Below are 27587 nucleotides of genomic sequence, written 5' to 3' on the forward strand. Positions count from 1 at the left end.
TACACATTTTTGAAATGTACTTTTATAGTACATCAGAGGTGTAAAAATTCATGTATTAAAAATAGTTTTTTTTTCAGTTATACTCTGACCTTTTAACCTTTTGTGGTTCAGAAAGTTAAATGTTCAGAGTACTGTACAAGGTTCAAAGGTCAGATTACTACATAATATTAAAAGGTAGGCCCTTAAAAAATATTGTGTCTAGTATTCAAAGGAGACCTTTTCATGTGCGATAAGAGATTATTACTGGTTATTGAGTTGACATGAACTGATACATGGAAAACTGGATACAAATATATATAAAGTAGGTCTATAGAGGAAAAAGTAGATTGTAATATTTATCTACTTGATCTAAATTTAGCATTTGTGAGCAGTGCTGCAAGCGATGATTATAGTCTGTGTGAGTCAGTTTTATGCAGCTTCCACTTTCTGCTTCACCCCCTCCCTCGGAAATACAAAGTGTACTCACTCAGACCCAAACAAACTAACACGAGCACATATCGGGAGTGCACACAATAAGGGTCCTTATTCAACTAATGAGCCTCGTTCTCGTTGCATGACAAGAACGCTGAACTATCATTGGCTGGCATTCTATGACAACTCAATACTTTTTTTTTATACTCTCTAACAGCAAGGCCAAAATTTTGGATTTGATAGCGGGGAAATAAATGGGGCCAAGAGAGCCTGCAAATAGCTGCAAAGCGTTGATTAGCTCTTCACCATTAAAAGTTTAATGATTGGTGAGGGAGAACCTTTAGTGGAGAGACTGAGAGAAGGACAGGGGGTTGGTGAGGGAGAACCTTTAGTGGAGAGACTGAGAGAAGGACAGGGGGTTGGGGAGGGAGAACTTTTAGTGGAGAGACTGAGAGAAGGACAGGGGGTTGGTGAGGGAGAACCTTTAGTGGATAGACTGAGAGAAGGACAGGGGGTTGGTGAGGGAGAACCTTTAGTGGATAGACTGAGAGAAGGACAGGGGGTTGGTGAGGGAGAACTTTTAGTGGAGAGACTGAGAGAAGGACAGGGGGTTGGGGAGGGAGAACTTTTAGTGGAGAGACTGAGAGAAGGACAGGGGGTTGGTGAGGGAGAACCTTTAGTGGATAGACTGAGAGAAGGACAGGGGGTTGGTGAGGGAGAACCTTTAGTGGATAGACTGAGAGAAGGACAGGGGGTTGGGGAGGGAGAACTTTTAGTGGATAGACTGAGAGAAGGACAGGGGGTTGGTGAGGGAGAACCTTTAGTGGATAGACTGAGAGAAGGACAGGGGGTTGGTGAGGGAGAACCTTTAGTGGATAGACTGAGAGAAGGACAGGGGGTTGGGGAGGGAGAACCTTTAGTGGATAGACTGAGAGAAGGACAGGGGGTTGGTGAGGGAGAACCTTTAGTGGATAGACTGAGAGAAGGACAGGGGGTTGGTGAGGGAGAACCTTTAGTGGATAGACTGAGAGAAGGACAGGGGGTTGGTGAGGGAGAACCTTTAGTGGATAGACTGAGAGAAGGACAGGGGGTTGGGGAGGGAGAACCTTTAGTGGATAGACTGAGAGAAGGACAGGGGGTTGGTGAGGGAGAACCTTTAGTGGATAGACTGAGAGAAGGACAGGGGGTTGGTGAGGGAGAACCTTTAGTGGATAGACTGAGAGAAGGACAGGGGGTTGGGGAGGGAGAACTTTTAGTGGATAGACTGAGAGAAGGACAGGGGGTTGGTGAGGGAGAACCTTTAGTGGATAGACTGAGAGAAGGACAGGGGGTTGGTGAGGGAGAACTTTTAGTGGATAGACTGAGAGAAGGACAGGGGGTTGGTGAGGGAGAACTTTTAGTGGAGAGACTGAGAGAAGGACAGGGGGTTGGGGAGGGAGAACCTTTAGTGGAGAGACTGAGAGAAGGACAGGGGGTTGGTGAGGGAGAACTTTTAGTGGATAGACTGAGAGAAGGACAGGGGGTTGGGGAGGGAGGGGAGGTTGGGGAGGGAGGGGTATGAGATGCTTCTGTAAATAGCATTCCTTTTATGTTCTATGTTTTGTGTTGTGGACTGCTTTGTACTGGCGTGCCTAGCTCGCAAAGTGTCGCTGTGTGTGTGTGTGTTGATTTAATGTGTTACTGTGAACCCTAGTGTCATTCCTGTTCAGTAAATCCTTGAAAAGAGACGCGTCTTCTGGGTATTCAATTTACGGATTCTACAAACTCCTTACAAATGTGTGTAATAGACTTTTTCCATTTCATCCTCATCATCAAATATCAACTTCTCAACGTGACTTAACATCAAGTGCTCATCAAATATCAACTTCTCAACGTGACTTAACATCAAGTGCTCCTCATCAAATATCAACTACTCAAAGTGACTTAACATCAAGTGCTCTTAATGTGAAGCCGCTACTTCTGTGATATGTACTAATCTATAACTAGATTTCCACTGGTCTGACCATTGAAGGTTATAGCTGGTCAGTAAAGGTCACCTGGTGTCTCTCCGTTCATCTCCACTAATCAGTTTTCAAAATCACCGGCGACTTCCATTAAAACTTTACGTTGGACTGGGATAAATTGATCCAAGTAGCCATTTTGTATGGTCCTACCAATTGAACTGACCAATTCCAAGCTATTAGGGAACTGAGAGAGACGCAGAAATGGAGAGAGAGAGAGAGTTAACAAGATTCTAAGACATTTAGAATTGAGGAAAGTAGTATAGTCATGTGACTTTTACACATTTTAAAGACTTTAAGAGCACAATGTCTCAATAACAAAAACAAAACTTGTTACTAAAACTATGACTACTAAGGAACACTAAAAATGTTGATAATTCGCACAAACACACAGAATAATGTGTAAACAGTTGTAACAGAACGTCAATTTAAAGTCTCTTCACTTTCAGTCGGGTTTCTTGCAGTGGCGTCGATTAGGTGTCAGGGGTAAAGGCGTGATGGCCGCGACCACCTATTGAAGCACCAAAGTGGTCAAATATCACAAACAAAAACTTCTTTAAACAAAAATCGATGGGCGCACATTTCACATTTGTGTATCAATCATTGAATGTTTTTAAATAAATCTTGTCTGTTTGATTCCAACATTGATCAACCAAGGGGACAAAGGGGACGGCGTCACTCCATTACTTAATCTCACTAGAGACGCCTCTGGTTTACTGCATGTCCAGTGAGTATTCTGTTAAAAACTTGACCAATTTCTCCTGCAGAAAGAGAACGAGGCTAACTTCCTGTGCGTGTGTGAATGTGCGCATGACAACATATGTCCTGTAAAGACAGGGCCGGCCATAACTATTTCGGTCCCTATGCGAAAAGGAATGCGCGGGGCCCAGTTTGGGTAGGAATAAGGATAATAAGTGAAAATTAAGATTTTGTATAAGACAATACATTTGTCTTTGTGTTACACTTTTATTCAATGAAAATTGACAACTCCCCCCCCCCCTTTTTTTTTATCTCGCCTAGGATCGGCGTTTTCCATATTGAATGACACCCCTAAATGACAATTTTGTCAAAATTGGACCTATGAAAGTGTGGGCCCCACTGAGGCCGCGTTGGTTGCAGTGGCCTAAGGCCGGCTTTGTATAAAGACAACAAAGATCAAACAGTTTCTAATAGAGGATAGGTCAAGCCAAGAAACTGAAACAAAAATGTGATAAGTCTTAGAACGTATTTAGTCGTAAAGAGATTACTATCACATATTCAAAACTATACAGTCAAAAACAGTGGCGTAGCTAAAGGTCCCAAGGGGTTTGGCTTCTTTAGGGGTCCCTTCATTTTGACATGAGACATCATGGCATGAGATTATCTACTTAATAAATATTTGTGTCTAATGTGTGGAATACATGTAACATTGTCACTAAATAACAACATGAATAGCAAGATAACATGGCATTGGCTAAATATTTAATGTAAAAAAGATTTTGGACACTCATTTGGTGTCCCCCTAAAGAGGGACCCAGGTTGATTTTCAAATTTGGACTCCCCCCCCCCCACACACACACCCACCCTAGCTATGCCCATTGGCCAATAATGTAATAGGACAAACTCTCTACAGAAAGAAATATTTATATGCCAATGTTAAAGTTAATATTCGTAATTTGTGATAAAGACACTTCTTATTCTTTCACTATCTTTTGTGCTGTAAATAATCCAGACAGTCTGTACATTGAATCTGATCTTAACATTTCAAGGTTAAACTATCAGTAGGTCACTAGGCCAATTTTTTTTTCAAGACAGTCTTCTTATAGATTTCAGAGGTACTTGAATCTCATCTGAGACTCACTTGACTGTCTCCTTTGCACTTGCTTCTTGCGCACCAACGGCCTGCTCATTGGAGGATCCAAAACGAGCATCTTTTTCACACACCTTTCAGTCAGAAGGGGAGATAAGTGTAAGGGTCAGATAAGTTTTGATTAATTTCTATGGCCCTTGAGCGGCGTACACACGTTGTCATGGATACAAACTCCATTCCAAATGCAGGGTTTATTCGTTTATAATTGGTGGTTATGTCTTATAAAGTGACCAGACCTTGGTGTGTGTGTGTGTGTGTGTGCGTGTGTGTGCATATGAGAGAAGTTTCTGGGTTAATAAACGTTTATATACCGATATGAGGTTTGTAGTTCAGGTGTTCCTATAAATAGGCTGCCCTACATTCTATATTTAGATTAGACTTCCCTCTCTCTCTCTTTTCTCTCTATTCTCTCTCTCTCTCTCTCTCTCTCTGGTTCTCCTTACTCAACTCTTTCCATTCTTTATAGAACTTATCACCCTCTTTGTCCCTTAATGCTTCACATTTCTCTTTATTTTTCTGTCTCTTTCTTTCTCTTTTTCTCTTTTGATCTTTCTCTTTCTTTCCCTCTTGTCCTTCATCTCTCTTTTTCTCTCACTTTCTCTCTATTTTTCTCTATTTCTTTCAATTTTTCTTTCTCTCTATATATATCTTTCTCTATTTTTCTCTTTATATCTCTCTCTCTCTTGTTCTCTCTTTATTTGTCTCTCTCTCTCTTTTTCTCCTCACAATTGCTCTTACTTTTCACTCTCTCCCGCTCTCTCTCGTCCCCTCTCTCCCTCTATCTCTCCCCCTCTCTCTCCCTCCCTCTCTCTCTCTCTCTCTCTCTCTCTATATATATATATATATATATATATATATTCCCCTTTTCCCTTTCTTTCCCAGCTACTAGAGCCTCGATTACAAAAGAAACAGTGTTAGGAATGTAATTTAACGTGGGAAAGAATAACACTTGTGTCCAGTCATGTCCCTTCCAAACCCGGACAGTTTAAGGCCACCGGATTTTCTATCATGTTCAGCAGACTCAAGAGGACACCATCATTTACAGAGGATCATCTGCTGCTTTTTATCAGCTTCAAACTCTGGGCCCAAAACAGACATGTCTATCCTGTGACATCGCTATCCTCAGACATCTCTATCCTCAGACATCTCTATCCTCAGACATCTCTATCCTCAGACATCTCTATCCTCTGACATCGCTTTCGTCAAATGATTATTGCTTTTAGATAGGGTGCACTTTTTTTTTTAAATAAGTTTTACAAGTTTTCATCTGAGCAAGGAATGTCTTCAACTATATGCAAGAAATAATCTTTTGTACTGCATAACTTATTTTTTTTTTAACATTTCTCTAACAATATAAAAGGTATGTTTACATTTCAAAAGTACAACATATTTTGTTTAGAATGTCCTTGTAAATGTTTTACTGATTTAAGAAGATCAGCAGACGAAGTTTCATTGAATCTTTGTATAAATATTGAATTCAACTATCTACACACCAGTTGAAGTAGTGCACTACTATTCCATTGGTGAGGGTAATAGTGGGTTGTTCTAAAGCCCCGCTACGCAGGCTCGGATTGAAGTATGCGGAGGTCTGGGAAAAGAAACTTTCCTGAGGCCCCCAAAACTTTGTTCAAAAGCTGTAATAAAACTGCACTTAGTGCTAACAATACTTGTGTCTAGAAGCATGCCATAGTCTACAAGAAGGAGAGTACGTGTAATGTAAACATTTTACAAACAACATTTTTACTTTATTTAATTTTCCATCGTTTAGAAAAAGAATTATTTAATATGTAAATTTATTTTGTTTTTAAAAAAATGTTAATGTTTAGGGTTTAAACAATGTAGCTACTGTTATATACCAGCACACTATAAGTTGACACTTAAAAAACACGACAATTGTGAAATTTCAAGTTTTGTCGGTAAAAAGGAAAACAAGTTTTGCAAAGCTGCTGACCCGTCAAAATATGTATTTTTTACTCTATAGTTCTTGTGGAGGCCCCTGAGCATTAGTCCCTCATGCCCTTAACCTCCGTACATCCGGCCCTGCCACAACGCCATATAAATATACAAATAGTGTAAGTGGTATATACAATAAAAGGGAGACAACAATTATTATCAAGCAAGGTTGGATTATATAAAACACAGTTGCCTCCCATAAAGTTATATCTAACTCTGTTCACTTCTACTCCGTGGATGCAATACTCAACTATAAACGTACACCTTACTTTCTCTTTCCATCCACTCAGGTTTACAGGCTTACAACTAACTGCTCTAAATATCACTTGCCCAGCTCAATTGTCTCCCCTGACTATGTGATTATTGCTTTTTAAACTATATTGCTAACGTGGCCATGGTCACACAAAAAGATAACAATAATAGAAGCTAGTGCAGGTTTATTATAGAGAACATTCTCAATGAAAATCAGCCGTTGATACGTTTATAATCTTAGTAGACATTATCCTTTTAATAATACTAAGCAAAAAGTAATCATTTGAGACCTTAAGATCGCTGGGAAAATGATGCTTCTGTTTGTATGTCGGACGGTTAATCAAGGTGTCAAATGGCAAACATTATGATTGACCACCTTTATCCCCCCCCCCCCCAACTTTACCCTAGGCCGACTCAAGGGCAACTCAGTCTTCACTGGGATTTAAACCAGAGACCCCCAAGGAAACGAAGCACTTTACCACTCAGCCACCACAACCACATAACTAAGAACATAAAAGAAGTATCATATAGTCGAAACTTGTCAACCGTATAAGTTCTTTAATCATGTATCTATGTAGGTGGTGGTGACTGCCTAGGGTAGATGAGTCTCCTATATATGTGGTTGTGGCTGCCTAGGGTAGATGATCCCCCTATGTGGGTGGTTGTGTGGTTGTGACTGCCTAGGGTAGAGGAGTCCCCTATGTAGGTGGTTGTGTGGTTGTGACTGCCTAGGGTAGATGATCCCCCTATGTAGGTGGTTGTGTGGTTGTGACTGCCTAGGGTAGATGAGTCCCCTATGTAGGTGGTTGTGACTGCCTAGGGTAGATGATCCCCCTATGTGGGTGGTTGTGTGGTTGTGACTGCCTAGGGTAGATGATCCCCCTATGTGGGTGGTTGTGTGGTTGTGACTGCCTAGGGTAGATGATCCCCCTATGTAGGTGGTTGTGTGGTTGTGACTGCCTAAGGTAGATGAGTCCCCTATGTAGGTGGTTGTGTGGTTGTGACTGCCTAGGGTAGATGAGTCCCCTATGTAGGTGGTTGTGTGGTTGTGACTGCCTAGGGTAGGTGAGTCCCCTATGTAGGTGGTTGTGTGGTTGTGACTGCCTAGGGTAGATGATCCCCCTATGTAGGTGGTTGTGTGGTTGTGACTGCCTAGGGTAGATGAGTCCCTTATGTAGGTGGTTGTGTGGTTGTGACTGCCTAGGGTAGATGAGTCCCCTATGTATGTGGTTGTGACTGCCTAGGGTAGATGATCCCCCTATGTAGGTGGTTGTGTGGTTGTGACTGCCTAGGGTAGATGACCCCCCTATGTATGTGGTTGTGACTGCCTAGGGTAGATGAGTCCCCTATGTAGGTGGTTGTGTGGTTGTGACTGCCTAGAGTAGATGAGTCCCCTATGTATGTGGTTGTGTGGTTGTGACTGCTTAGGGTAGATGAGTCCGTTATGTAGCTGGTTGTGACTGCCTAGGGTAGATGATCCCCCTATGTAGGTGGTTGTGTGGTTGTGACTGCCTAAGGTAGATGAGTCCACTATGTAGGTGGTTGTGACTGCCTAGGGTAGATGAGTCCACTATGTAGGTGGTTGTGACTGCCTAGGGTAGATGAGTCCGTTATGTAGGTGGTTGTGTGGTTGTGACTGCCTAATGTAGATGATCCTCCTATGTAGGTGGTTGTGACTGCCTACGGTAGATGAGTCCACTATGTAGGTGGTTGTGACTGCCTAGGGTAGATGAGTCCACTATGTAGGTGGTTGTGACTGCCTAGGGTAGATGAGTCCGTTATGTAGGTGGTTGTGTGGTTGTGACTGCCTAATGTAGATGATCCTCCTATGTAGGTGGTTGTGACTGCCTACGGTAGATGAGTCCACTATGTAGGTGGTTGTGACTGCCTAGGGTAGATGATCCCACTATGTAGGTGGTTGTGTGGTTGTGACTGCCTAAGGTAGATGATCCTCCTATGTAGTGGTTGTGACTGCCTAGGGTAGATGAGTCCATTATGTAGGTGGTTGTGACTGCCTAGGGTAGATGAGTCCGTTATGTAGGTGGTTGTGACTGCCTAGGGTAGATGAGTCTGTGTAACATTTTGTCTTCTTCAGATTTCTACCTTTTCAAAAAGATTGAACTGCCGACATTGATTTCAGCCCGTGGCTCTTGCATCTGACATTTTCACCCTATTTTTCTTTTGTCTCAGAGCCTCACTTCTACCCCCCCCCACCCTTTTTCCCCAGTCCCCCCCCCCTCCGTCCTATGTCCCTGATTGTTTGTGTCAGACCAAAATCTTAACAACAACAAAGAAGTTAAGAAAAGGAAGATGGAGGAGAATGTAGCGAGCAGGGCAGGGGAGGGGAAGGAGATAAGGGTCTGACCAGGGCCACAGGGGAATCAGGAGCTAACTGGTTTAGAAGTGTGGACAACGCAAAAGGAAATTTTATTTTTCCGAGTGCTACAGAAGAATTTGTCACAGAACAAGAAAACAAAACAACAGACAAACAAATAGATGTAGATTAGAGAATGGAAGAGGCTGAGAGGGGAGACAATCGCATGAATGTAGATGTCCGAGGCGAAGAGTGGTCTGTTTCATTTCTTTTAGCAAAAGCGCGTGCTTGTTTCTTCCCATAAATCAGCTTAGCTCAGAGCAAACAGGTGTTGCGACTTCCGAGTGTGTGTAAAGCAGGCGAGCTCTGTCTTTGATACAATGTCACATCCTGGCAGTGTTGGAACCGTGGTAGCTGTACAATAGCTTATCAACGTCACTCAAAGGAAAACAGAGACGACCACTGCATGCCCCAGCACTCTGATGTCTTCCATTGTTCTCATTGATCTAAGACTGGAGGAGTAAAGTTGTTTTTAAACGGGTATAACTTCATCTCCTTCTAAATCTTTGCTGTAGTGCCCCCCCCCCGCTCCCTCTCTCTCCTGAACTTTGTCAAGTTTTGTTTTGGTTGGCCTGAAGTCCACGTGCTGTTCTTTGCGTACGCTGCTAAAAATAGTTTAATTGGGTTAGATTAATGTTATATTCTGATTATATTGTTGTTGCCTATTTTATGTGAATCGGCGGAACTGATCCGATAACGAGGCAATGTGGTACGCCGTAGTTTCAAAACAATCCGCTGAAATATTGTTTCCATGTTTGAGAGTTCTGAAAGGTCAAGCTATTTGAACGATTTTTTTCCAAATACAAACAATTTATTTTGAAGTGCTCGAACTGAATCAAATTTGTTGTTTATTTTCCATCATTGTTTGAAATGTGTTATTAAATCATGCTATTGATAGGTAGAGCAACGTAGAGTTATGGAATTCTTTAAGAATATTCACTTTATATAATATGCACAAAAACAACAACAATTAACGTCAAAAAGAAACAACCAATATTAAATTATGAAGTTTCCATTGACGCCAATATTCTATTTATATCATATCCAACCGGATGGCATCTCGTTGCTTCATTGTTTTAATTTGTTTGTATCTCACTGATAAGGATTTCGTTCAACACTGAAACTTGTGTTGGTGATTATAGCTAATGTGTGGGTTGTTGTTTTTTAATTCTCAGGTCTGTAGCTGAAGCTTCACCAGGTCCTATTGATCTTTGGATAACCTCCTAACTGAAAGTTTAGTAGCTAGACACTACACCTGGCATCTGAAAGGTAGCAGGACTAGCACGTCACTGACAGACAAAACAAATAGTAGGTACACATTTCATTGACCTGTTCGCTAGATGATTGGTGTGACTCATTGTTAAATTTAACTAATGAAAAAGTAGGTACACATTTCATTGACCTGTTCGCTAGATGATAGGTATCACACATAGTTAAAGTTGACTATTAATAATGAGAATAAAACATGTCTCCGAGTCTAAAGGTGGAGTTTGTTCACGTATGTATGAAGCCCTAACTGTGATCTACATATTTTGCTGCATCCTGTGCAGACTTAGACGTTGTGTGCCGGTGGTCGGTTTAAGTTTTCTTTTCGATGTCTACTCAGTCACAGGCAGTACATTTCATTTTAATCTCGAATATGTATTCCCCCCCCCCCAACTTTATAAGCGATCTCCAATTTAATCACTATACATAGTACACAGACTAAAATAGTCTTAAAGTAGTCAGTCTGTTTTATTGTACCTATGTAATGGTTTGGTGAACGCAAAATCAAACTTAAGTTTACCCCCGAGTCTCATACCCCTTCGGACAGGTTGGCGAGAGGGAGTAACTGGCAGCCCCAATTCAGATTGGTGAAAGGGAGCTTTGTTCGCTTTTGTTGGCCTTAGTGTTCCAAATGCGACGCACAACACTGCTAGGCAATGTCAGATGGTTCGGTTAGTTGTTTTTTTTTTTTTTGATCTTGCATAACAAGCTACGGATTTGATTCTGATAAAAATAGAAATGTAAATAGCAAGAAATCAACTAGATTTATTTTCACATTTTCACATTACATAATAGTGGCTTGATAATGTAAGCACGATCGTTTTACTAACGCTAATAGCTAATCATTGAACATATCTATATTTACATCTAATTAGGACATATCTATATTTACATCTAATTAGGACATATCTATATTTACATCTAATTAGGACAATTCTATATTTACATCTAATTAGGACATATCTATATTTACATCTAATTAGGACATATCTATATTTACATCTAATTAGGACATATCTATATTTATATTTACATCAAACTAGGACATATGCATATTTATATCAGACTAGGACAAATCTATATTTGCATCCCAATTGGAGATATTTATATAGATCATGATTATATCCACTTCCTTGTGATGTCATTATTTGACGTGATCTTCTTTATCTTATATAATACAGACGTTACTTCAAAAAAGAAGATGATTACGTCCTACGCGTCATGCATTTAGTCATGCATATTAACCAATGACTTAAATTCTGCCAAGTCACTGGTTTTCCTGGCTAGCTCAGGCAACCCATTCCATGCTCTAATAGCACTAGGGAAGAAGGAGTATTTGTACAAATTTGTCCTAGCATATGGGACGAGGAATGTGCCTTTATCTTTGTGTCTTTCAGAGTATTTTATTAAATTTTGTTTTTGTATTTGAAGATTATGGTTCAGTGTTTTATGTATGATTGCTACTTTACTTTTGAGCCTTCTGTCCTGAAGGCTTTCTAAATTTAGTGATTTTACTAAAGGTGTTACTCTAGTCAAATGTGAATATTCGTTTGTTATGAATTTCACTGCTCTATTTTGTGTCTGTTCCAGTTTCTTAATGTTTTCTTGAGTTGAGGGGTCCCAAACGGAGGATGCATATTCTATTATTGGCCTAACCAAGGTTAAATAACATTTTAGTTTTATGTTCTTATTTGATTTATAGAAATTTCTTTTAATAAATCCTAATCCTTTGTTTGATTTTTTTGTAGTTTCATCAATATATGGATTCCATGATAGTTTTTCATTTATTATAACACCTAGGTATTTTGCGTTTTTAGTCTGTGTTACTGGTTTGCCATGAATAAGATAAGTGGAATTAATTTGTTTTAGTTTTTTTGTTACTCTTAACAACTGACATTTTTCTGGGTGGAAAGACATGCTCCAATTTGATTCCCATTTCTGTAATTCATCTAATTCTCTTTGTAAAATATCTGTGTCTTGTGTTGTTTTTATTGTTCTATATATTATGCAATCGTCTGCAAATAATCTGACTTTTGTTCCTGAACTAATGCAATTTGGTAAATCATTTATGTAAATTAAAAATAGTAGTGGACCCAAGACTGTTCCTTGAGGTACACCTGAGTTTACTGTTATCGGTGTTGATTTAGACGTGATGCTCTCTTTATAAACATATCTCATGACTTCCTGTTTGCAAACGCTGTAACGAATTCATGAAAATCATTTAGCAAGTATCCCAAATACACCCAACAGAACGCAATTGTTTAATCCAGTGATTGGAAGTAACTAAGGCACAAATTACTTGGTTCTTTGACTTGAAAAGTTTAGAAACAGATTATTCACAGGGAAAAAATCGTCTCTAATCTTCAAGCAAAATGTCTCTAATTTAAATATTTTTTAAAAGGTTTTATTTTAGAATAAAATCGTTTGAACCAAAGCTTTCATCAGGAAACTAATATTTTAAAGGGGTTCGGGGTGATAAGCCTTGAGGCTTTAGTTTCTAGACTCACCAGAGATCGTCTGAAATCTTGTCATAGTTCAGTGAAGATGTTACTACTTAAAAAGACGGACAAGTCAAGTAAGAAGAGATTAAATGTAACAGAAGACTGTCCTTTAACTCCATGACATAGACTTTACCTTTTTATCTCTATATATCTTTAAGAAAATATATCATTTCTTAAATTCCAAATACCCATAATTACAGTTTCATCGACCCTCTTGTTTGGTTAATTTAAAAGTATTCAAGAATCATTAAAGTATGAATTTAGGTGACGGTTTGAAATATCTGAAAACATTTTGGCTTGATGTAATATCAGCTGTTATTGAATCGACCAAAATACTTGGTTTCCCGACAAAATAGCGCGAACAAAAAGCGCGAACATCAGAGCGCCGACAAAATAACGCGAACAAAAATATTGGTGAAAAAAGAAAAAAAAAAAGATACAATTTTAAAGTACTCTCTGTCTCTGCAAACATGGCCTACTTTGAGATCTATTCATACGAAGACGATAGAGACCTCAACAAAACATGCTGCCCAGCAGCTTCACAAACTCAGACCCGCTACTTTTAAACACGTCATATATTTCGGTAAATTTCGAGCTGTTTTGTCGGCGCTATTTTATCGCGTGATCAAAATACTTGTTTGGTATCTACACATATCATTGTTAGATAATAGAACATATAAAAAGTTAAATGACGTCAGAGGTGCACGGAATTAAAATAGTGAAAACGAAACGAAATAAAACGACTACTGGTTGTTTCACTTCTGCAAATACATTTGTTATCTAAAGCTAACTTGTAGATAGGATTGCGTATTAGGTCAATGACGTAGTGGATATAGAAATGTTGGTAGCAACCAGTCCCATGGATTTACAGGCTCTTGTCAGACAAACACAATGACATACACACACACACACACACAAATCAGACAGGGCTAGCAGAGAGTCACGTGATCTGGTTTTACAGACTTGAAAGTCTTTCTTCGTTATTGGAAATTTCTTTTCTCTCTTTTAGTTTCTCTTACTCTCTCAATCTTCAACTCGCTCTCTCTCTCTCTCTTACTTTTTACTCTCTTACTCAAGTAAAGTTCCCCTTTCAGACCTTGCAATCTATAGGGCAGATCATCTGTTTCTTTGGCCAACGGTTAACGAGCAGGGTGTCATGTGGAAAGCACAATGACCATCCGCCTTTACTTTCCCCCAACTCAAGTCAGGTACCCATTAGAGTTGGATGGACTAAGGGGAGCCCTAAAATCCCGAAATTAAAAATCCCAGTCTTCACAGAGATTCGAACCCAGGGCCCCAGGTTCGTATACCAAGAGCTTAACCACTCAGCCAGCGCGACCATCTCTTATTCAAACTTTCTCAATTTCTCTCTCTCTCTCTCTCTCTTTCTCTCTCTCTTTGTTTCACTCCATGTTTAACACTCGTACCTTATCTTGTATCTCTAATCACCTCTCTCACAGAAGATCCTCCTATCCCTCTGAGCTTTCAATGCACTGCCTACGGTCTTTGGCAGTCGGGACTGAGGAATAAGTAAATGTCCTTATTGCCTTCACAATGTCCTTATTGCCTTCACAATGTCCTTATTGCCTTCACAATGTCCTTATTGCCTTCACAATGTCCTTATTGCCTTCACACATCCTCCTCTCGGACAGTTTTGTTTTCTCATAACGTACGTAGTGCCTACTTATATTGTGTATGTGCCTACTTATATTGTGTATGTGCCTACTTATATTGTGTATGTGGTTACTTATATTGTGTATGTGCCTACTTATATTGTGTATGTGCCTACTTATATTGTGTATGTGCCTACTTTTATTGTGTATGTGCCTACTTATATTGTGTATGTACCTACTTATATTGTGTATGTGCTTACTTATATTGTGTAGACTCCGCCATAACGAAACCTAATCAACTGGTTTGTCACTGGGTCAAATCTCAGGATGCTGATAGGGAGGGCGAGTAAGAGGCGGGGATAAGGGGACATAATCTTTTGCTATGAATGAGAGTGAAGTGTGTTTTGGTAGATATTATCTCCCTTCTCCTTTCTTGACAACAGAGTGACGTTTGAATGTGAGGTGCTTATTATTTGAACCCGGCGTCCACCAAGTCAAGTTGGTATGTTTCTTGATTTCTGTCCTCCCTCCAGACATCAAGAGGTAACCAGAGACATTCAATTCACCTTTTGTATGCGTGTTTGTGTATGTGTGTGCCAGCTTTCTAATACATAATGGAGAATGAGCGAGTGTTTGTGCGTGAGTGAGAATGTTAGGGTGAAATAGTGAGCCTATGCGGCCTGCTGATTTTCCAGGAACTCATACAAATCTCCTGAAATTGCTAAATATATAAAGAGATAGATAGATAGATAGATAGATAGATAGATAGATAGATAGATAGATAGATAGATAGATAGATAGATAGATAGATACACATTATTGTAACCTAATGTTGTTGATTTCAATGGTCAATGATTTCACAACCTCTGGGCCTTTGGGTTTCTATTCCAAGCTAACACCTTACTCCACCAACTCTCGCACCAACAAAACTCCACATATTTTTTTTTTAAATCTTTTCCTCTTTCCTGGACCTCCTTAGGTGACTCGAAATTACCAACTATATCTTTATGATGTTGTAATAACACAGACACCGGCTCCCAAGATATCTTTCGACTGTTTACACTTTCCTTGTGTCCACCTCACACGTGACGACCATCTCTAAAGACCTCTGTGCATCAGGGGTCGAAGTGATTCAGACAGTAAACCCAAAAGATCACACACTACTTTCATAAACCCTAAGACAGTTTTATTATTCTATTCTAGTCTCTCTTTTGTCCCTCTGTTTCATTAAAGGGACACTCCGATGGTTTTGACAATTTTTGATATAATATGTGTTTTGATTTACAGATAATGAATATATGATTCTTTTTTTTTTTTTGCAATAATAACTTAGTATTTGATGTTTTTCTGACGTAATTTTCTTGCGCATCCAAAACAGTCAGACTTTCACAGGGTTTCTATGTGACGTTACACTAGCCTACTAATTTAATCTATTGACTTATTGTATAACAGGAGACCATACAGCAAAGTTTACATTCTCGTAAAAGAGATATATCTTTGTCTATGCAGTTAGATCAAAGATCTAGTAAGCAAAGAAAAAATGCGTATTAAAAGTAGATTTACATGCTTGACTAACCACGGCAGTCTGTATTTTCTCGCCTGACCACTCAATACACAACAAACACTATCGCTTGGTTGTCTTGTCATGACCGACTACACGTAGTCTAGACTATCCTTACACTGACCAATTTTTTCGAATCAGTTAGACACACGATCTATTTACTTCTTGGGAAAGGGAGAGGCTTAGATGAAAATGTTACTTTTTTTCTTGAGTTGCTTATCCTAATGCCTAATTTACTGTCTAATTTATTAAATATAAATTTTTCGAAGCAGTTAAATAAAAAATGGTAAAATGTTTACTATTACAACTTTTTACGCAGAAATATGTCAATAAATCAAATTTTTACTAATAAATAAATAATAAAATACAAAAAAACGAATACTTTTTTCCACACAATGATAAACGCCGTACCGGTGCGTACCGTCACAAAAAATCCCTGGTTTTAATAGTTTAACACGTAATTGTTTTAGCTTCACAAATATATTTCCTTGATCTGTAGCTTTGAATTCATCAGTTTACTTAGGAGAAAGTCGTATCTTCAACGCATAAAACCAACCCGAAGTAAACATTTTCAACATTTCTTCAAGATTTCTATCATCCAAAAAAAAATATAAAAAAATGTATATTTAAGGAGAGAGAGAGAATGAGGAACTGTGGCAAAGAACAAAGCAGCAGCCCAATGAAGTAGCTATCCTAAAGAGACGCTGGAGATGGATAGGTCACACCCTTCGCAAGCCTGCATCCAACATAACAAGGCAAGCCCTAACCTGGAACTCCCAAGGAAAGAGGAATAGGGGCTGGCCCAGGAATACATGGCGCCGCGATTTGGAAACAGATACCAAGCAGATGGGCAAGTCGTGGGGACAGTTGGAGAGACTCACCCAGAACGGAGATGCCTGGAGGAAGCTGGTTGATGGCCTATGCCCCAGAAGGGACCACACTCAGAGATAAGATGAAATGATATTTAAGGAGGCTTACCTTAATAGTAATTTTTCGTTAAATTAACAGTTCGTCGTCGCCTTATTTGTTTGTTTCGTAACTTTGCTGAGGCCACTTGGTAAAGTGACAATAGGATAGAGTACAGACACATTCTTATAAGATTTGTGCTCAGAGGTGTAAACCGATTGGCTACCTACCAAGGGGTCAAGTTCAAAACCCGACTCAGAGTTTTGATCGCTGAGCGCCGAAAAGTTGCAGATTCCCCTCCACCCACTGGTCTTTAGAAGTTAGCTAGAAGTAGGAAAGACAACTCTACTAAAGAAATTTTTTTTAAAAAGTAGATCGTATTCGTTTAGAAGACTAGTCTCACAGTAGTCTCACAGTAGTCCACTCTGAACTAACATCTGTACAATATCTGTCTCACAGTAGTCCACTCTGAACTAACATCTGTACAATATCTGTCTCACAGTAGTCCACTCTGAACTAACATCTGTACAATATCTGTCTCACAGTAGTCCACTCTGAACTAACATCTGTACAATATCTGTCTCACAGTAGTCCACTCTGAACTAACATCTGTACAATATCTGTCTCACAGTAGTCCACTCTGAACTAACATCTGTACAATATCTGTCTCACAGTAGTCCACTCTGAACTAACATCTGTACAATATCTGTCTCACAGTAGTCCACTCTGAACTAACATCTGTACAATATCTGTCTCACAGTAGTCCACTCTGAACTAAAAAACCCAAACATCCGCTCTTCCCCACTTCTCCAAATAGACCAGAAGTGATTGGACCATATTGCACTGGGGGCGTCATAGATGGATCATTAATGCGCTAGACAAAAACAAGTAATATTACAATTGCAAAAATGTATTATCGTTAATCTACATCTATTTGGAATTAATTACATGATTAATTCAGAATAATTTATTTAAATTTAATCAGTATATACATTTATTTTTTTTAGAGAAAAGTATTTTATATATTTTTACTTGTTCAATTTTCGATTCCACACAAGAACAGCAACTCATAAGAAGAAGGGAACTGATCTAGACTATCGATGGAGTGAATGCAAGTTTGTAACTGTCTCTTAGACATGGAAGTAACTGTAAATAATAAACTTAGTCGATTGAAATTAAAAGAAGTGATTGGACGTTCACTATATAATAATAATAATAATGATAATAATAATACTGTGATAGGCCTATTCTGACCGACAAAACGGTAGATTTCAATCGCCCGGATTTGCTGTTCATCGATAAAAAAGAAAAAACCGCTACCATTATCGATATCGCCGAACCACTGTCTCATAATTTAAGAAAAACTGAGATAGAAAAACAAAGAAAATATGGGAACCTAGGCTTGGAGATTAAGCGTCTATGGAAATTGTCCAATATAACAATATACCCCATTGTTATATCAACCGAGGGGATAATAACAACTGACCTCACAAACACCTTCAAGGCCCTTAACATTCCTAGGAACATCTTCGTTGCCTGTCAGAGGGCGGTACTGCTGCAGACCTGCCACATCACCAGAAAATTCCTCAGTGGAAACTGTTAAAGGGACTACAATGAATTTTGTTTCTCTTTAGCGAAACTCGACCCTGGCAGCGCCAGAGAATGACTACTCGTTCATTTCTAACATAATAATAATCTTTATTATCTGTAAGGAAATTTGTCTTACAATTTGTGCATTACACCAAACAAAAAACATTATAACTATAAGAAACCAAAGTGTACATTCACACCAGACTCACTCATATATGTCACTATGTCGGGTTGAAAAAAATGTTTTCTTTCTGTTTCTTATTGCAATGATTTTGTGAACCCTTGCAACGTTCTACAGAATTTGTTTTATATTTGAGAGCCAAGGATGGAGTCTGGATGGAATTCCTACTACCTTAGAGCACATGACGTGATGGGGCATAACCTACCATTATATTAGACTCCATTACTGTTAAGACGCACACAATGCAAAGAATATTAAAGAGCTACCTCATTATAATGTATCACATTGACAAGTCTGAAATTGCATTAGCGCCGCATTTTCCTTATACACTTTTTTCTTTTTTTGGATCAGTGAAGAATTTCATTGACTGATAACTTGAAAACAAAGTGTTCTAATGAGGCCTAAAAAGGGTAAGACAAAGAAGAAACAATTTGAAAGTCAATGAACTGACATGGCATCAAATAATCACGAGTCTTAATGGAAATAGATTTGAAATGACATAAATAAGACAAAGACTGCTTTATTGATCCTTACGTTTCTCATATAAAGACAACACAACAGAAACATACACATAAATACGACACAACATAAAGAGTTCATTCAGCGACTACACACAGGTATCTTGGTGCATTTCATGTTCCCTGATCAATGAGTGGAGGTGATAGAGTCTGACCGAGTGAGGTACGAACACAAAATAGAGAAACAAAGTTGAAACAAAAGAAGTAAGAATTTAAAACTCGAATGATTTGCATTCTCCATGCCTCCATCAGTGATTGAAAGAGTAGGTGACCAGTTTGTTCAATTACATGGTCATCATATGTCACTAGTATGCCACATGTCACCAATATGTCACATTTGTGTCATTTTTTACCCGTATGTTGGATCTATTTAACGAGTCTGTAATGCCGCTAGTATGTCATTCCCTTTTTGGTCATCTATATGTCTCCAGATGTCACACCTGTATTTCCATTATCTCAGCAAAGCATTTCCATTTTATTATTGTCATCAATATAACGCCAAGCATGTCATCAGAATGTCACCGGTATATCACCAGCAATTTACCAACATGTCATCAGCATGTCATCAGCATGTCATCAGTACATCATCAGCATTTTGTCCGTTCTAAATTCTTAGTTGTACTTTACGACGCGGACCTAGCAGTGACCTACTTATTTCGCCACGTTTTGTCTCCGAGGAAGTAGCCATCAAACAGTCCAAACTTCTCAAGTTTTTAATTTCACAAGCTGCTATTACCTGGCTCGTATAGTTTCAGGTAAAAACTTTAAAGCAGGCTTAATCGAGATATTTGCATTCATTTTGTTTCCAGAAGATAAAAAAAAAAGACAATTCGCTACTATTGTAATACCTTGTGGATTAGAGCTGGTGTCATTGCGTCATCGGGATGAAACAATTGACGATTAACCGGCAATGTGAAACATTTTGAAGAATCCAACTGTTTGCTGGTTTGTTGTTGTGTTTTTTTTTAATTTAAATTTGAAATTAAAATAATGCTCTTTAACCCTCATCCTATTGATTGCTGGGCGGGTGATGGGGGAAGCGCTTTGCGGGGGAGGGGGAAAGCTTCTGTCTATAACGAGTATCCTCATTCGGACGATTGGATTACACATGAGGAGAATCTGTTTTGTTGAGGGCTTTTTGATAGCAAGCGAAAGTACTTTACGATGGGCATGACGTCACACTAGAGATAACACGAGCCGTGCACGCGGCGGACAGCGAAACAAAATGTCAAATAACAAACGCAATGAATTAAAGTGAAATAAAAAGTTTTATTAACGACAAAACGATGGTCGACATTTTGTTTGAGGATAAAGAAAAACATTAGACAAACAAACAAGACAAACACAGCGAGTCAAAGAGAGAGAGACAAAACGATGGTCGAAATAATGTTTGCCAGTGGCGTAACTGCCATGGTTGCGAATGGGATCAGTATCTACCACTGGTAGGAACACATTTAAAGAGAGTTGTTTAGTAATTAATTGAAGACGAACAACCGAAGACCATGGCTCGTAAATAAGCAAGGCTTAATTGAGTGTAAATACACTATGACACAATTGGCTGTAAAGACACTATGACGTAATTGGCTGTAAAGACACTATGACGCAATTGGCTGTAAAGACACTATGACACAATTGGCTGTAAAGACACTATGACGTGATTGGGTGTAAATACACTATGACGCAAGTGGCTGTAAAGACACTATGACGCAATTGGCTGTAAATACACTATGACGTAATTGGCTGTAAATACACTATGACGCAATTAGCTGTAAAGACACTATGACGTAATTGGCTGTAAAGACACTATGACGTGATTGGGTGTAAATACACTATGACGCAATTGGCTGTAAAGACAATATGACGTAATTGGCTGTAAAGACACTATGACGCAATTGACTGTAAAGACACTATGACGTAATTGGCTGTAAAGACAGTATGACGCAATTGGCTGTAAAGACACTATGACGCAATTGACTGTAAAGGCACTATGACGCAATTGACTGTAAAGACACTATGACGTAATTGGCTGTAAAGACAGTATGACGCAATTGGCTGTAAAGACACTATGACGCAATTGACTGTAAAGACACTATGACGTAATTGGCTGTAAAGACACTATGACGTGATTGGGTGTAAATACACTATGACGCAATTGGCTGTAAAGACAATATGACGTAATTGGCTGTAAAGACACTATAACGCAATTGACTGTAAAGACACTATGACGTGATTGGGTGTAAAGACACTATGACGCAATTGGCTGTAAAGACACTATGACGCAATTGACTGTAAAGACACTATGACGTAATTGGCTGTAAAGACACTATGACGCAATTGGCTGTAAAGACACTATGACGCAATTGGCTGTAAAGACACTATGACGTGATTGGGTGTAAATACACTATGACGCAATTGGCTGTAAAGACAATATGACGTAATTGGCTGTAAAGAAACTATGACGCAATTGGCTGTAAAGACAGTATGACGCAATTGGCTGTAAAGACGCTATGACGCAATTGGCTGTAAAGACACTATGACGTGATTGGGTGTAAAGACACTATGACGCAATTGGCTGTAAAGACACTATGACGCAATTGGCTGTAAAGGCACTATGACGTAATTGGCTGTAAATACACTATGACGCAATTAGCTGTAAAGACACTATGACGTAATTCTCTGTAAAGACACTATGACGCAATTGGCTGTAAAGACACTATGACGCAATTAGCTGTAAAGACGCTATGACGCAATTGGCTGTAAAGACACTATGACGTAATTGGCTGTAAAGACACTATGACGCAATTGGCTGTAAAGACACTATGATGTAATTGGCTGTAAAGACACTATAACGCAATCGGCTGTAAAGACACTATGACGCAATTGGCTGTAAAGACACTATGACGTAATTGGGTGTAAAGACACTATTGCTTCTCAAAGGACTCAAATTGCATTGGAAAGAGATTTAGTAAATGTACCGATACAAGCAGGATGACTCGATTGGTTTATTATCGTTCAGCCTTCTAGGGGAGGGGGCACAATAGAACCGCGCCTACATTGATACTCCACTTGTGTTAGCATTAAAAGGAGAACAGACAGACAACACACACACAACACAAACAGTAAGAGGGACAGAGAGATTAGAAAGAGTGAGAAAAACAGGCACGCAACACAAGACAATAAAGAATAAACTAAAGAGACAGGGGGGAATAATGTGTGTTTAAAAACAGACACACAACACAAGAACAAAGGTGTAAGAAAGAGATTGAGAGGAGACAGAAATATGTGTTTATAGAGAAGAGAACAGAGAGCGAGAGAGAGAGAGAGAGAGAGAGAGAAAGAGAGAGAGAGAGAGAGAATTATTATGTATATAACAAAAAGGTTAGACTCACAACGCAAGAGTACAAGGGAGAGAGAAAATTGTTGAATATAATAAGAACAGACAGACAACACAAACACAGAGAGTAAGAGAGACAAAAAAGAGAGAGAGAAATGTTTGATGTATAGTGGTCACACACCTATACCCTGCTTCTAGAAACTAATACTATGTGCAAAGAACCAAGGCCAGTTTTAAGCAAAATGTCTTATCGTAATAACGAGGTACTGGTTCCATTGGATCATTTCACCATTCCTTATCAGTCACGTCAAGTCAATTCTATTTTAATCAATCAAAAAGACTGCATCTCCCTTTGAATGTATTCCGCTCCACTTAGCTTTAGATGATGAATTTAACGAGGCGAGCAGAGCTTCAAGTTTGGAGAAACTGGGTCTTTTTATGCTCTAGTTTCTGCTCCATTGAAACCTCTGTCTAAACAGAAACAAAAAAACATTTCTGAGTTATCTGCAGCTGTCTGTGCAATCTGTTGTTCTGGATAAAAATATACAATTTTAAGGCCAGGTTTATGTGTTGATTAAGTTGAAATATACAATTTTGAGGCCAGGTTTATGTGTTGATTAAGTTGAAATATACAATTTTGAGGCCAGGTTTATGTGTTGATTAAGTTGAAATATACAATTTTGAGGCCAGGTTTATGTGTTGATTAAGTTGAAATATACAATTTTGAGGCCAGGTTTATGTGTTGATTAAGTTGAAATATACAATTTTGAGGCCAGGTTTATGTGTTGATTAAGTTGAAATATACAATTTTGAGGCCAGGTTTATGTGTTAAGTTGAAATATACAATTTTGAGGCCAGGTTTATGTGTTAAGTTGAAATATACAATTTTGAGGCCAGGTTTATGTGTTGATTAAGTTGAAATATACAATTTTGAGGCCAGGTTTATGCGTTGATTAAGTTGAAATATACAATTTTGAGGCCAGGTTTATGTGTTGATTAAGTTGAAATATACAATTTTGAGGCCAGGTTTATGTGTTGATTAAGTTGAAATATACAATTTTGAGGCCAGGTTTATGTGTTGATTAAGTTGAAATATATAACTTTGAGGCCAGGTTTATGTGTTGATTAAGTTGAAATATACAATTTTGAGGCCAGGTTTATGTGTTGATTTAGTTGAAATATACAACTTTGATGCCAGATTTATGTGTTGATCAAGTTGAAACATACAACTTTGAGGCCAGGTTTATGTGTTGATCAAGTTGTAATATGTAATTTTGAGACTAGATATGCTTGTTGTTTAAATTTAAATTAGCCATTTGGTGGTCAGCTTCACATGTTGTTTTATTATGATTATTTATGGGGTGTTCATATTGTATTCCTGTGCAACTTAATGCTAGATTGGCGTGTTGTTAAAATAGGCATTTTTCTTTTCGAGGTCTACGTATTATTCATGTTTTAGATCACAAATGTTTACTAGGACAGTTTTTACATCGGTATTGTTAGAGGGTCGAGTCTCAGGATAAGAAATACGAGTAGCATCAGAGTGGACAATACAAACTATCACCTTCATCTTCTGTTGGACCCTTGTAGCACCACACAAGATCTGTTAACCATTTTTCTCCATTTCTTTCCGTCTTTTGCCTTGCATAGAAATTCTTTCAATGGCAGACCCGCCCATTCTTTTATGTTGTCTTCCCATCGCTTTCTCTGTCAGCATCTTCTTTTTTCCTGGTAATGTTCTTTGAAGAATGGTCTTTGGGAAGTTGTAGTTCGCTTGTTTGACAGTAGCAAGTTGGTCATCGTGGGGTCCAATCGCTGTGCTCGTCTCGTCTCTCGTTTGTGATTCGGTTATTGTATGTGACACTTAGCAGTGGAGTCACTAGGGTCGGTGTCACCCAGTGCGGACCGCACCTCCCGCGCCCCCTAGTGACGCCACTGATACTTAGCATCTTTCACACACTATAAGGATTTCATTTAGGTCAGACATTGGCATCGATTCCAAAGTTTATTGATGAATAGAAATTTCATAGCATGATGTTCAACCATTTCCTACAACAGGCGAGAAACATCAAGAGAAGTTACATTTGATTTCGTTTTGCGAAAGCAAGAGATGGATTTACAACAGTGAAGAATGTTCAGTCTCCCGGAGCCTTAGATTGGACCTCCACAAAGACAATAGCATGAAAACATTTTACGTATTAAATATTCAAGAGAAAAGAAGAATACGAGAATGTAATTTTAAAAAAAGGCAATTTTAGACTGTGTAGCTCTTATTAACTCATGAATGTGAGACTGTGTAGCTCATACTTAACTCATGAATGTGAGACTGTGTAGCTCATACTTAACTCATGAATGTGAGACTGTGTAGCTCATACTTAACTCATGAATGTGAGACTGTGTAGCTCATACTTAACTCATGAATGTGAGACTGTGTAGCTCATACTTAACTCATGAATGTGAGACTGTGTAGCTCATACTTAACTCATGAATGTGAGACTGTGTAGCTCATACTTAACTCATGAATGTGAGACTGTGTAGCTCATACTTAACTCATGAATGTGAGACTGTGTAGCTCATACTTAACTCATGAATGTTAGACTTCTAAAAAAAATATTTTGCATGTTTAGTTCACCATTTGAACGAGAGAAACTACTGGAACTATGGAATTCGGGTAAGACAAAAAGTCATTCCTATACAAGATTGCACCTTACACAGTACGGCGCATTAAACGCCTCAACTGTCTGCTATCAGGTCAAGGTTCCCAGAGCACGTACCCTTCACACTGGACACTCTGTGTCCGCTAAATGTATCAGGGGAGGTAATTAATAACTGAAGTTTAGAGATTTAGAGAAGATTTTATTTCTTGAAAAGAGTTAAACAGAGTCTAACCAGATGATATCATCCTGCTTTCAGGTTCCATACGTTGTAACTTTGATTGGATCTATACCTGAGTATTTCTTGTTGCAATTAATTTTTGTATCACGCATAAGATCTAACAATACTTGAGCCAACAACAAGGTATGTTGTTAGCATTTACAGGGTTAATTGAGCTCTATATATCGAGAATATACCTATCCTTTTCAAAACTCAACATATTCAAGAGTCATCCAGAACAAAGGTCAAAAGGAGTCATCCAGACAACAGGTCACTTTCAATCTCATAGACCAGTGGTGCCCAAAATACGGCCCGCGGGCCACATTCGGCCCGCGACATGGTTCTATCCGGCCCGTCGAAACGTCAGCACAAAGTGTAGAAAATCCCTCTTTCATTAAAAAGGTTAAAAAAAGGAATCTTTACCTACGTTAGGGCCCTCACTATTAATCTTTAAAAATTGTGGGACTCTGAATGTAGAATCTACCAGGAACATAATAATAAGCCAACATATTTAATTTGTAAAAGTGTGACTTTAAAAAACAATCACATATAAACGGCATTGTGAAACAAATATGACGGCATTGTTGGTTTGAACCGAGCCTGTTAAACTACGCCTAGACATTGCAAGATTTATGAGGATATTTACCAAAAAGAGACATAAAAATGAGTCGGTGGTTAGGCTAGCTACAATGTTGCTCATATTTAAAGTAGAGAAATAAAGTCACTTTCCGACGCGTAAAAAAAAAGGATAAACTTCCACTGTCTCACTTAATTAGTGCAAGTTTTAATCAAACAGTTTCGGGTCGATTTCATTTCGTTTTTGTATCTTTTCGGTCATGTGGCCCGCGACACGAACGTTGAAAATTTAAATGGCCCGCAGGTCGAATTAGGTTGGGCATCACTGTCATAGACTAATAAATTAGTATTAAGATAGTGACATATATAAATAATTAAAAAGCACGTTGACGTCTTTGTGACGTCTTGTCAACGTTCAAAGTTACCTCACAACCTTTGTTTACCTTCGTTGAAGCTTATGGCGTCATTATGTGACGTCAGAAAGTGACGTCACTGTCAAGTCAAAATTTCTAGATTGTATTATAGCAAATGATAGTAAATTGTCTTTCTTTGAAGACAGAAAAAAACCAACAACGTGTATTTTCAATCATTGTGTCTAATTGAAGTGACACTATTAGATGTGTCTAGGCCTTGTGTCGTGTCCATAGATGAGTGTAATGCAGTCAGTGATTGCATGCCACACTGCGGTGTCGACAATGGAATAGATATATCAGATTACGTTCCAACCTCTGGGACTTTGTGTTTTCCTTCATGGAAACAAATAAATTGTCTTTCATTTAAAAGAGGGGATTATATAAAGGGAATCTCGACAACAAGCCAGAAGATCTGTTTTCTTGATCTACGTAAGACTTAGACTGTTCAGAAAGTTATGTTTTCAAAAGTGTCTTTTTGTTGATTGTTTTTTCCCCAGAGATACCCATGTTAGGATGCTGTGACTAGGTCAAGTTAACCTATTGGCGTATACGTTAGCCTTATTGTTGGTTATTGTATCGATATGTTTGAGCAATCACTTTATTAGGGGGGGGGGGGATCAAAGTGTTACAGATGTGTTTCAATCCACGGACTTGAATGGAAGAATGTAAGTAGATAAAAGAATAAAACCCAAAAATGCAGATTTATAACATCCTTTATATTTTAATGAAACATTCACTGGATCGAAGAAGTACCTTAAGAATTGCTTTATAATCATAATGACTTTTAATACCAAGAGTTGGAATGTTTCGACCCACCGAAATGTCTGTCATAAAGGTCAACAAGAAAACGTTCTGAACTATGACCTCTATGTTCTTCTATAGAGACAAAGTGAAACTTTTGTATTTGGAAGGAAAAAAAAAGAGAAAAGAAAATGAATTCCATAGAGATTGCATTGCAACTTCAAAGTTCTTGAATTATTTATAAGACCCATTACTTCGAGCGAGTAAGTTCGATTAGAATTATGTTCAAGTTCGTACAATTATCAGTTGTAGTCACATTATCACCTTATGCTTGAGCACATTCAAAATCATTGAAATTTATGATGTAAAATCTTCAGTGTGCAAACAATTATCTAGATGTACAAATGTTCATTCAACCACTCCCTGGTCTGGGAAGGGTTTAATCCACGAAAGTAGACTGAGGCTTGCTAATCTACGTCTCGACAAGTCTGGGAAACCATCAAATTCTTCACCTGTATGGTGACATACATTCACAACACCAGTGTTTCTCAATTTTTTTCCTTCACGAAACACTTCGTACATTCATAGTATTTAGCGGAACACTTCATAAATTCTGAGTATTTAGCGGAACACTTCGTACATTGAGTATTTAGCGGAACACTTCGTACATTGAG

General features: G+C 38.6%; 1 protein-coding gene across 1 annotated transcript in view; it reads left to right on the forward strand.

Moving 5' to 3' along the window:
* LOC106070841 (allatostatin-A receptor-like) overlaps window positions 1–27587 on the forward strand; it is a 327900-nt gene that overhangs the window by 231096 nt on the left and 69217 nt on the right. The window contains exon 3 of the mRNA XM_056020270.1: window positions 10015–10147. The gene's annotated coding sequence lies outside the window, so the exon portion shown is untranslated. The remainder of the gene's footprint in view (window positions 1–10014; window positions 10148–27587) is intronic.

This window comes from Biomphalaria glabrata, chromosome 2 (assembly GCF_947242115.1).
Source record: "Biomphalaria glabrata chromosome 2, xgBioGlab47.1, whole genome shotgun sequence".
NCBI classification, from domain to species: domain Eukaryota; kingdom Metazoa; phylum Mollusca; class Gastropoda; family Planorbidae; genus Biomphalaria; species Biomphalaria glabrata.